Source organism: Lygodium microphyllum, chromosome 28, assembly GCF_053477565.2.
Source record: "Lygodium microphyllum isolate KBCC chromosome 28, Lygodium_microphyllum_v1.1.10, whole genome shotgun sequence".
NCBI lineage: Eukaryota > Viridiplantae > Streptophyta > Polypodiopsida > Schizaeales > Lygodiaceae > Lygodium > Lygodium microphyllum.
In genome coordinates, this window is record NC_141162.1 from 1912006 (window position 1) to 1924471 (window position 12466).

The following is a 12466-nucleotide window of genomic DNA, read 5'->3' on the forward strand; positions in this document are numbered from 1 at the left end:
GAGAGAGTGGAAGAATGGGAGAGCTTCTTACCCGTTGCTTGCTTGCTCGAATCTTGCTTCTTCTCCTTCACTTCAGCCTTTGAAATTAGCCTCTCTCAGTGGCGTGGCTCTGATACCATGTCAAGAATCGCATGATGGGGGGATGTGCTTGAGCTGTTGCACCAAAAACACACTGTATACACAAGAGGAAGCTCACTCAAGAACATAAGAAGAGAGATGGAGGCCAAAACGTTTTCTTGCTAGTTTCTTCTTCTTCTTCCACACACTATACAATGTACACAAAGTATAGATAAGATACAACATAAAGAAAAGTGGCCTTCTAAGTCAAACTGTGCATAACCGACTACACTAATCGACTGATGCTATATCTTTGCCAGATGTAGGTAGGTGTAACAAACTAAATATAATAAGTGATAAGTCAGTGGCCATCTGAGTATCATAATGACCATCTACATGCTAAGTGTAGACGTGTGGACTCATCTTGCCAGGTAGACCATCATCAATGTCCGTACGTGTTGAGCTTGCCATCTCAATAATGCATAGGTAAGGTGGTGGTACTGCTTCCTCATCCTAATCATCCAACTTAGTGATAGTGGCTACTTGTACGTGGACACGGGGTGTTAGCATTGGGGGCTCATGCAGGGAGGGAAATACTTCTTTATATGGCTGCCATTGAAGAAGCCTATGCCCTCACCCTCTAGGGTTTCGAGTTCTACGTTGCCAGTTTTAGCTAGTGGTTTGAACCTTAAAAGGTTCGAGCCTCCGAAACTTCAGTTTTTGCTTCTGTCCTTTGATTGAGTATATCAATACTAAGTCACCCTGTTTGAAGCTGCGCTTCTTGACATGCTTGTCAAACCAGCTTTTGCATCTTGCCTTCTCGCATATGAGCGCATGGGTGGCTAGAAGCCAGGTTTCTGTAGCATTCGAGCTCAATCAAGTGTTCTGTCCATGCCCCCTTTCCATCCCATCTTTCTTGAAGGGCTATCTTGAGGCTTGGTATGAAGAATTTCAAGGGAAGGATTGCCTCTGTACAATATGTCAATCTAAAGGGGGTCTATCTTGTAAGCTGTGTGGTAGGCCCACAAGGTTGGCATCAACTTATTATCCCAATCATTGTGTGAAGCAGAGATGACTTTGGTTAGGACGTTTACTAGGATTTTATTTGTTGATTTGGCTTGACCATTTGCCTGAGGGTAATAAGGCGAGGATTTTCGATGGATGAATAGGAAGGAGCACATGAGGTGAGCTATCACTTCATTGATGAAGTGTGTGCTTTGGTTGCTAACTTGTTCGATGGGGCAGTCGAATTGTGAGATCACTTGCTCCCATAGGAACTTAACAGTGGTCCGAGCATCATTTTTTCTTGTAGCGCTTGCTTTTGTCCATTTTGTGAGATAGTCGGTGGCCACAATGATGTATTTGGCTCGTGAATACTGTGCCGCGGGACTAATGGGTCCAATGAAATCAATCCCCCATTTCTCAAAAGGTTGTCGTGTGATAATTGGGATTAGCTCCATGTGATCTTTATGAATCGAAACTTTAGTCCTTTGGCACTCATCATAGTGCTTCACAAATTTTGCCGCATCTCGGAAGAGGGTGGGCCGCCACAACTGGGATTGCAACACCTTGCACACTGTTGCATCTCCACTAGAATATCCTCCTGCAATTCCATCATGTGCCTCTGTCATCACGTCATGTATCTCGTACTCACACACGCATCTGCGTAGTAACCTATCTTGCCTGAGCATGTAAAGTTGGCCAGCTATCAACTGATAGGGTTGGATTTTCAGGATGAGCCGCTTGAGTCAGGCCTTTTCTATCAATTGTTCTAGTAGTCCGTGTTCAAGTACTTGAACTATGTCATTTGTCCAATATGGTTTCATGTTAGCTCTAAACAAATCTTTTTCACTGGATAAGCGGAATATATACGCATCTGGTAGTTTTTCCACAATGCCTTGTCCAGTCACTTCTCTTGTGGGGATGCAGGACAGATGGTCAGCCATGTAATGACGTTTCCCTTTACGTACCATCACGGAGAAATCAAACTCCAAAAGTAGAAGAGAAGCCATCTAGCAATGCATCCTGTAGCACATGGTTTGTTAACCAGATATAGCAAGGCTTGATGGTCAACAAAGAAAGTAAAAGGCATAGCCAGAAGATAATGTCGAAATTTCTTTATGGCAAATACCATGGCCAAACCCTCTCTCTCTGTTGTTGAGTAATTCATTTTAGTCTCAGTGAGTTTTTGTTAGCAAAGCTCACTGGGTAGTCCAGGTTGTGTTCACCAAGTTGACACAACACAACTCCTATGGTGAATTTCGAAGCGCCGATGTGCACATGAAACATGAGTGTCCAATCTGGGGCTCATAGTATTGGTGATGTGGTTAGAGCCTTCTTCAGTTTCTCATATGTGCATTGGCATTCCTTGGTCCATTCGAATATAATCAATAGCTTGTATAGAGGTCTAGCAAACAATGAATAGTTTAACACAAACCATCGATAATATCTTGTATGTCCTAAGAAGCACTAAATGCCCTTGTAATCAGTTGGGGATGGAAGATCAACGATGACCTTTATCTTTGAGAAATCTGTGGCAATCCCATTCTTCAACACCATGTGTCCTAGGATACGTCCATGCTTCACCTAGAATTAGCACTTCAAGGGGTTTAATGAGAGATAGTATAGTTGACATTGTTCAAAGACTGCTCGGAGTCTGTCTAAGTGCTCTCACCAAGTAGAGTGAACACACAAGTCATCCACGAAGACCTCTAACTCCTTCCTCAGCATGTATTTGAATATTGTACACCCCTCAATTGTTGGAAAGTGGCTGGCGCGTTAGTCAATCCAAAAGGTATGACTATGTAGGCAAAGACTCCCCATTCAATGGTGGCGAATGCAGTTTTATACTTATCATTTAGATGTACTTGCACCTGATTGTATCCAGAGAGAAGGCGTTCAGAAAACTTTAGGCCTCTTTGCCAGCTACTCTCTTGAGCATGTGCTTGATATATGACAGTGGGTAGTTATCTCTCTTTGTAGCTGCGTTTACCTTCTTGTAATTGACACACACTCTAATCTTTCCATTCTTTTTTAATACAATGACTACGGGGGAAACCCAATACATGTGTTAATTTTGTAGATGAATCCTGCTCTCATTAGCTTGTTGATTTCTTCCTTGACAGCATGGTGTGCTTTGGATTCATGGGATATGATCGCTGCTTGATCGGTGTTGCGTAAGGTGCCATGGGTATGTTGTGAGTCACCACACTCGGGTCTACCCCTTTGAGCTCTTCTAGGGACCAAGCAAAGATGTCTACATACTCTCGCAAGAGAGTAATGAGACTTGCTTCATCTTGCTCAGCCAAGTCATCGACTATAAAGATAGGTCGTGGGGTATTCCCCCTCCTAAATTGACCTCCTTGACCTTGGCGAGTCCCTCAATTGGTTCAATTGATTGCCCTTGTCGTTGGCTCCTGGTAAGATCACCACTCTATCTCCCTTTTTAAACTTTGTGAATCATTTTGGTAGGTCTTACGGTTTTTGCTATTCTTCTATCCACATTTCTTTGCTCAGCATCCGTCGTTCCTCCCTTAACCATTGGCGTCTTAGGTGGACGGGTAGGTCCCCTTTAGTGCGTCTAGTCTTGGGAGGCTGAGGTATTTCAGGGTCACTATTTGAGATGACTTTCGATTCGGAATCAAACTCTCCATCTTTGCTAGAAGAGGAGCTCTCTCCTGGTGGTCGTAGCTCAGAAGGTGGGTTTGTTCACATCGGTGGTGCGTCACTTGATTGGGTTAGGTCTACCTACTCGTAGTCGATTGCATTTGTGTGCTCCAACCAAGTTTGATCGGAGTCCTTGTGTTTGACTTCTTTCTCTATTCTAAGGGCACTCTGCTTGCGTGGTTTGGAGACTACACGTATTTGTTTGATTATATGTCCCCCAGTGTCGTATTCTATAGTATTGATTTCCCTTTCGCTCTCATCGCTAAAGGAACAACAGTCTTCATACTCATCATTGGATTTGTCTTTGTCAAATTGGTCCTCATTTCCCAAGTCTTGATACTTCTCTTCTTGTTGGTCTAGGATTAAAGCCCAATTGTACCTCAAGTTTAAATAATGTACCTTGGACCATCGCCATTCATACTTGTGTAAAAGATCTTGGAGTGGCTTCAGATTTGTTGCTGGATTGCCAGCAGCCAACTTGTCGGTCAAGTACCCTAGGATCTCCAGGAGCTCTCATCTACTATTCAGGATTTGGAATGCAACAGGGTTGGGTTTCCCACGTAGGCTTCCAGCCATCATGCAGAGTGGCACTGAGGGTGTGTCCTTGGGCTTGCGAGTTGCCTTGATGGCTTTCTCGTACTCCTCATTGTCTGAGAACGGTAGGTCGATGGTAGCAAGAACATGCATCCAGTCTCACTCGTCCTCAGGGCATGGGATATACTTGGTAAGGGCCCCATAGGATCTCCCAATCGGTCCATCACCTTTCAACATGGTGGAGATGGCATCTAGGTCAACTGACGTAGTTTTCCAAGTGTCCATCTCTACTCTTACAGCTCCATTTGATTGCTTAGGAAGATAAGACCATTGCCCCAGTCCTCTACCACCCTTGCATTACGTATCCAAGGTCGGCCTAGCAGGATGTCGTAATCCACTCCTTTCATGACTATAAAGTCAACAAAGAATTGGATTTCCACTATCTTCACTGACCAATTAACACCTCGAACGGTTTCACCTTCATTCTGTTAGCCAACGTGATGTTGAACCTAATAGTCTCGACCGGTGGGTTACCCCAAGTCTGGAGTACTGTAGGGCTTAGCACACTCACTCCTGCCTCTGTGTCTACAATCCCCTTTCTTATGACATCCCCCCGAGCTAGAACTAGCAGGATTGCATGCATTTCCATGCCTTCCCAAAAAGCATTGATGTGTAAGGATTTAGGCATGGAGTGCAACATCAGACTCGGTATTTGAGTTTCTGTATCGTGCTCAGGAAAGTTTGTGGTAATTGGCTCATTTGGTTCTTCGACCCACTGTTTCAGCTCTAGCCATATCGTTGGATGCTGCCTAAGCAGGTCACCCAAGCTTAGAGTTACACGGGTGGTCACCAGTGTACTGAGGAGGTTGCTAGTCACTTGCCTCTCTCCTAAGTCTAGCATTCTTGGCCAATGGCCTTGACTATTTTGCTGGCTCGAAGCATTTAGCCTTTGTCTAGGTGGCTCTGCTTGTGGTGTAATCGCCTCCCTTGATTTTGGTAGTGGGAGAGAGATTGGCCCACTCATGCTTGAGAGATCATTGATCTCGTCTTCTAGTATGGTCTTAGTGTCTTTTAGGTGCTCATGGGCCTCCTTCACCCATTCTTTCACCTTCTCAATGGCTTCGAGTTAGCGCTTCGGGTTGGGGTACTCGCCAACCTTAGCACTTCCCTTTTCAGCCATCCGTGGAGCCGATGTTTCTTCCTCTGCAACAATGACTTTCCTTCCCACATGTATTGGTGTGGCACTCTTGGTTTTGAGGGTGACCTTAGCATCTAGTCTTTTCTTCCTTTGTCTTCGACTCTTCTTTCCAACTGAGGTTGTGTCAAGGCTGCTAGGCTGTGGCAATGATATGCCGGCCTGGTTCGTCTGCGCGCATGCAACGGGATACGCATGGTCTCCCCATCGAGTGTCTCGACACCAAACTACCCCAATGGAACCGATGGCTCATTTTCCAAACTAGAGAAAGGTCTCTGCCTAGGGCAATCGACAAAGAGATGAGTGATTCCACACTCAGCGTATCTCAGGTCAGCCTTATCTCTATTTGCTTGCTCCTCTTGGGACAGTGCAAAGAAATGTGTCCTGGATAACCGCAACTCAGGCTCTTGGGTTTGTGCTCCTAGGCCTCTGCCTCTCCCCCTACCTAATGCCATCATATGCACTAGTCGATATGTTGTCTTCCTCATCGTACGACACGTATGGGTTTACATAAGGCTCGCCCCCGCTAGGCTCGTCCACATAGTGGACTGTAGTATCACTCGGTGGGTGGGTCACATAGAGTCCAGTCGATAGTCCATTAGGACTATGTTGTCTTCCTCATCGTACGACATGTATGGGTTTACATAAGGCTCGCCGCCGCTAGGATCGTCCACATAGTGGACTGTAGTATCACTCGGTGGGTGGGTCACATAGGGTCCAGGTGGTCTAGGGATACATGTAGGATTTATTTCCATCCCATGGGAGAGCTAATGGGACTCCCCTTCTAAAGAAGTTTGGTGGCCTATTCGCAAGGTAGGGTTGATTGTAAGGCTACGGGTATAGGAGTCTCCGAGGTAGTCTACAACGCATGGCATCATAGCTGAGCCTACCACAATTAGTGCAAGATCATGACCTAGGGTCTTGACACTCGGCTAGCAAGTGGTTCCCACCACAATGCATGAATTGGACACGTGGGCACGTTGGTCATCTCATCATCTCCTGTGGTTTGGTTATGTCCATCCTAATCTCTGCTAGATCTTGTCCCGAGTCAGTTACCTTCCCCTTGTCCTACGTGCTTGGGCCTGCTCTCTCACTCGATGTTGAGGCCCTCTCAGAACTCTTGGTAACTGGACTCTTCTCGATTCGAGCATTTGGAGCTTCTTTCCTCGAGCTAGTCATCCACTCTAATAACTTCCTCAAAAAACCCTTGCCAGTGCATCTCGCTGTGTTGAGAGTGGAAAAAGATTGAATTTTTGATTGATTTTTGTTGTTTTTGAGGTCTGAATGATTGATTTTTGATGGATTTAGAGTGATGTATAGTTGTTAATGGAAGTGTTTGAGAGTGTTTTGGATGATATTGATTATGTTTTGGAATCTCATGATGATTTTTAGTGGAAATATGAATCTTTGTGATGTTCTGATAGGTTCTGTTGAGGTTCTGATTGATTCTGATACCTTCTATAGAGCTTCTGTTTTGTTTTGATTTTCTTCTGTATGAAGCATGGATTGATGATTGATGAAGGTTGAAATGTTTTGAAAGCTTATTGAATAGTTTTTGATAGTTTGGAATGGTTTTAGTATGAGTTATGAGGATATGCTATTCTCTCATGACCTTCTGTAACCCTCTGTAAACCTTCTGTAGAGCCTCTGTCTCTGCTCTGTTCCTGTTCCTGTTCTGTTATGTAGATCTTTTGTAAGTGTTTTGTAGAATGTATATGTGACTTTGGGAAAGTTTTTTAACTTTTGAAAAGGATGAATCTAAGTTCAAAAGAGCTAAAAAAAATGGAAGAAGCAGCTGCTAAAGACTGAAGTGACAGTGACAGTAGTGAGCTATGAAGAGACACTGTAGTGGCTCTGGTACCTCTTCGCACCAGACATACCTCTTAGGAGGTGCATCCATGACCTAAGAAGGATTATTGAAAGTAATTATTGAGTATTGTAGTGAGGAGATGATGTACTATTGATAGAGAGAGAGAGAGAGAGAGAGAGAGAGAGAGAGAGAGAGAGAGAGAGAGAGAGAGAGAGAGAGAGAGAGAGAGAGAGAGAGAGAGAGAGAGAGCCAATTCTATCAAAACAGTGTATCTGTATATGAGAGATTGAGAGAGAAAACTATGAAGACATTGAAGATGAATACCATGTGATTGATTTCCATTCAAAAATGGTGTATTCTTTTATGTTATTTGTTTTATTGAAGGATTCCATGAAGAAGTTGAAGATTATGGTTGATTCTATCAAATCCATGGGAGATATCTACTATGATGTTGCATGAAGATTTGTTGTTTCCTTTGATTTGGTCATCAAAAGAATGAAATAAAATCTTGTTGATGTTAGAAGATAGATTTTCTTGCAGTAGAATAGTAGAATCCCCTTTTGCTTGGTGTTCTTCTTGGGGCTCCATGTTTTTAGTGCACAGCCGGGGAAACTTGCCATCAACAAGCATAAGAAGAGGCTGAAAATGAAGGAAATGGCATTGCCAAGAAGAGAAGAATTCAATGGATGCTTGTAAAGTTCCTTCTTCCATTGAAGAGTTGGAGATGCTTATTATCAAAGCCACTTTCCATAAGAAGTTCATCCCACATTGGCAGAAATATATTACCAGCATGATGCAAGCTCTATGCGGTGGACTGTTTCCTCTTCCTATTGAAGCAACAAAAACTTGCATCTTGGTGGCAAATTGTTTGGGAACAAACTGAAGAGCAAAAGTAGAGAGAATGACTATCCATGGAAGATTTGGTATTCATTGAGAAGTTTCCAGACATCATAAAGTGGGAGATCGTGAAGAAGCTTTAGGAGTTGTGGTCTGTGGAGGTTCACGAAAACAAGAGGAAAAAGAGTTGGAATTTATTCGTGGATGCTCAACAGTAAGATATATGGGATGCTGGTGCATTGACAATCTTTTGTTTGTCCAATTGGCAACCCATTGGAAGTTGGTAGACAGAGTGTTTTTCACAACATACATTGTTGAAACCCTTAGAAGCTAGCATTATTATAATGGCACAACAACGATCCTAAGAAGAATGAGTTTTGATACTTTCAGAACGGAATATCTCCCCCTCTGTAGTGGTTTGGAAGACGAATTTAGAGATGTTGAAAAGAAGGAAGTAGAAGAGATGTTGGCTAGAGAATCCCCTAGAGATTGAAGCCCTCTTTGATACTATTTTGTTGAGTACTGAACAATTGGTTGGAGCCAAGCCCCTGATGAATGATGCAATCAAGAGGCAAGCATTAGAACAAGTCTAGAGGTACGTGAGAAGGGAGAAGGCAAAAATCAAAGCTGAGAACGAGATTGTAGAGCAGAAGCCTCCTTTGACACCCTAAAAGCACTTTTTACAGAAGTCCCCATGGCGACTCAAGGTCCCCTTCCTAGTCAGATTCGTCCTGGAAATATTGATGACAGGCCAGCAAATGTAGTCCCATTGCTAATTTTTAAGGGAGAGTACAATGAAGACCCTGATCTTCATGTAGCAGAATTTATGGTAGCATGTGTGGCTAACAATGCCAGAACCCCTGAGCATTGGTTAGCAATATTCCCCGCCACTTTCAAGGGCGCGGCGTTTCAGTGGTATGAGAGACAAGCAGCAGGAACTTTTGGCACTTGGGAGACCTAAAGTTGGCCTTCCTCACTAAATTCAGGCATAAAGGTTTTGAAGAGAGGATGTGAGAGGAGTTCATGAACCTAAGTCAGTCCTTTGGAGAAAGAGTAGAAGTTTATGTCTCACGAATGGAATCCATCCTGAAGAGATGCACTAACCATCATTTGGACAAAGGCATTCAGAAAGGAGTGTTCCTTAGAGGCCTACAACCAAAAGTTTGCAAGTTCGTGGAATTGAGAAGACCAGTCAATCTGCAAGCTGCAGTGGAAGGTGCAAGATTGTATGACGAAGTTGAAGCAAGGTTGTCAATGACTCCAGGAACAGGAGTCTTACCTCCTCCCATGCCAGGAATGGTATACCCACCAAATGTAATTCTAGGGATAGTTCTCTACCCCTATCCTTAGATGCAAACAATGTCGCAATATAATGCACCTAATCCACTGTGGTCGCTGCAGACGACAGTACCTCAAATGATGGTTCAACCACAACAATAGTGGCCTCAAACAGTTCCTCCAATGGCGACTCAACAACAGTGGAACCCTACCAACTGGAATCAACAGCCCCAAGTCTCAACAGGAGCTCTGAATCAGAACAAGAATAGAGGACCCTCTGGATCAACCCAACTAGTGTATGCAGTAATTATGGAAGCTTCCTAAAACCCTACTACAAGTACTTCAGGAGGTGAAAATTTGAAGGACTACTTATCCAACTTAGTTGCAAGTATCAAGAAAGAGCATATGGATGTGATTACAGAGCAGCTACAGACGTTGAAGGTGAATACTGCCAATATATTCACTCCTATGGGAGTTGGGAGAGATGTGATGCGTTCTAATACATGGTGCGGAAAGTGTCATCAAGCGCGGGTCATTTAGCTACCACTGAATGTACCCGAAAACCAACCATTCCTGGAGCCTTCTGTTCCTACTGTTCGGAAGAACCATACAGAGGATATTTGCTCTCTGAAAGAGATGCACGAATGAAGACAGAAAGATGAAAATGCAAGATTCAACTTGCTAGAATCCCAAATGACAACACAAGATATTGGACCAAAGCCTAGGGAATTTGGTCCTAATTTCGGTCCAAGGAGGTTTTCCTCTCAAAGTTACAGAGGCCGACAATCTGCTGGCGGTAGTTAGAGATCAGAGGTGAAATGTTATAGGTGCGGAGAAAAGGGTCATATCTCCCCGAATTGTCCAAACCCTAGAAGATCTATGGATTATAAGCCCTTATGCAGCCTCCGATGCAAAGGAGAAGGCCACATTGCAAAGGACTGTCCAAGTCCAGCCTCTGTAAAGGCTAATGGCACTGATAGCCAACAGAAACTACAAGAGCCTACCTCCAATTTGGTAGAGTTGGAAGTTACTGCTATCATGCGTGCCAAGAAGAAGGGACCAGTTGTCCAAGAAGAGAACAACTCTCCTACCAAGACTGTGAAGTTCAATCTATCAGCAGAGGGACATAGCAGTATAGGACAGAACAGTGTAGTACAGAGCACTACAATGCCACAGAGAGTCATAGAGACAGTCCCATAAATAGGACAAGAGGTCCAGGAGATAGGTGATGCAGAAGCACCTCCAGAAATAGAGGAAGTGCCGATGTTGCCACTGCTAGAAGAAAAAGGAAAGATGAAAATGGGTGTAGCCCCATTCCCCAGCAGGCTGGAGAAGCCTGTGGATCCTATCAAAGATTATGACTTGATAAAAGACCTAGACACTTTTAAACCTAACTTAACATTTTGGCAGTTGTTGATGCTGTCTCCTAGCTGCCGAAAGAAATTCAAAAGAATTTTGACAAGAAAACGTGGACTAAGGATAGCTCCTTCAACAGCGACCAAGACCAATAAGGCCTCAGAACCTGCGAAGGAAGTAGATGTGGCTAACTCCTTCCTAGATCTTGGAACCCCAGAGATTAGTGTATGGATTGAAGGATGGTTTATCTCAGATGCATTGATTGATGGAGGTTCATCAGTAAACATAATGATGGATGTGACAATGAAGGACTTAGGGTTGTAAGAAATTCAACCTATATAGTGGCTTATTAGATTGGCAGACCAAATCAAAATTAAACCGTTGGGCATCCTCCCATACGTAAAAACAACCCTTGCAGGAAAAGATTATTGGATGATATATTTGGTGGTCAAACCAAATTCTCATGGGACCTCATACCCTCTGTTGTTGGGAAGACCTTGGCTTTGTGAAGCGAGAGTCAGGACGAACTAGTTCAAAGGAACCCTAACCCTAGGTAGAGGACCCAACGAAGTGGCATTGAAGTTGTATGGATTGCAAAAAGGCAATGGATCCACATCCATCGAAACAACATCACATTGACCTAGAGCCTGATGCGAAACCTGTAAGGCAAAGACAAAGGTGTATGAATCCTAATTATTCTGCTTTGGTGAAGGCTGAATTATTGAAACTTCTTGAAGCTAAGTTTATTTATCCCATGGCTAACAGTGAATGGGTTTCGCCCATTGTGGTAGTACCCAAGAAGAACGGGAAACTTCGAATATGTGTGGACTTTTGAAAGCTCATTTCGAAGACAAAGAAGGATCATTTCCCTATCCCTTTTACAGACCAACTGTTGGACATAGTGGCAGGTCATGAGCTGTATTCCCTCTTGGATGGATTCAACAGATATAACCAAGTCCAAGCTGTAGAAGAGGACCAATCCAAAATAACCTTCAACACAGAATGGGGAACCTATGCCTATAGAGTGATGCCATTTGGGCTCTGTAATGCTCTGCCACCTTCCAATGAGTAATGATGGCTGCTTTCCAGAATCATTTGCATGATTTCGTTGAGGTGTAACTTGATGACTTTTGTGTCTATAGTTTGATCCGTGAGCACTGGGGACACCTAGAGCAATGTTTTGACATATGCCGAGAGTATGGGATTTCTCTCATCAACCTCGACAAATGTGTCTTTGGCGTCTCATCAGGAGTTCTTTTGGGCCATATTGTCTCTGCACAAGGGATTGCAACAGACCCGGCGAAGATTGAGAAGATTGTCGCCTTAACAGCACCAACAAACCTCAAGCAATTGAGAGGATTTCGTGGCCATGTGGGCTACTACAGAAGATTTATTGCACATTTTGCAACCAAGGTAGCCTCTCTGCACAAGATCCTAAGGAAAGATGCTGATTTTCTTAGGATTGATAACTGTGAAGAAGCCTTTAATACCCTAAAATAGTGCCTTATCCAAGCACCTATCTTACAACCTCCTGACTATACGAAGGAGTTCCATGTGTACACAGATGCATCAATTGAAGGGCTAGGTGCTGTCCTATGTCAAAAGGGCCCCTCTAAATTAGATCAATCAATATATTATGAAAGCCGGAAGGTCACTGATAGGGAACGGAACTATACAGTGACGGAGCTTGAGTGCTTGGCAATGGTGTTTGCACTAGAGAAGTTTCAATACTA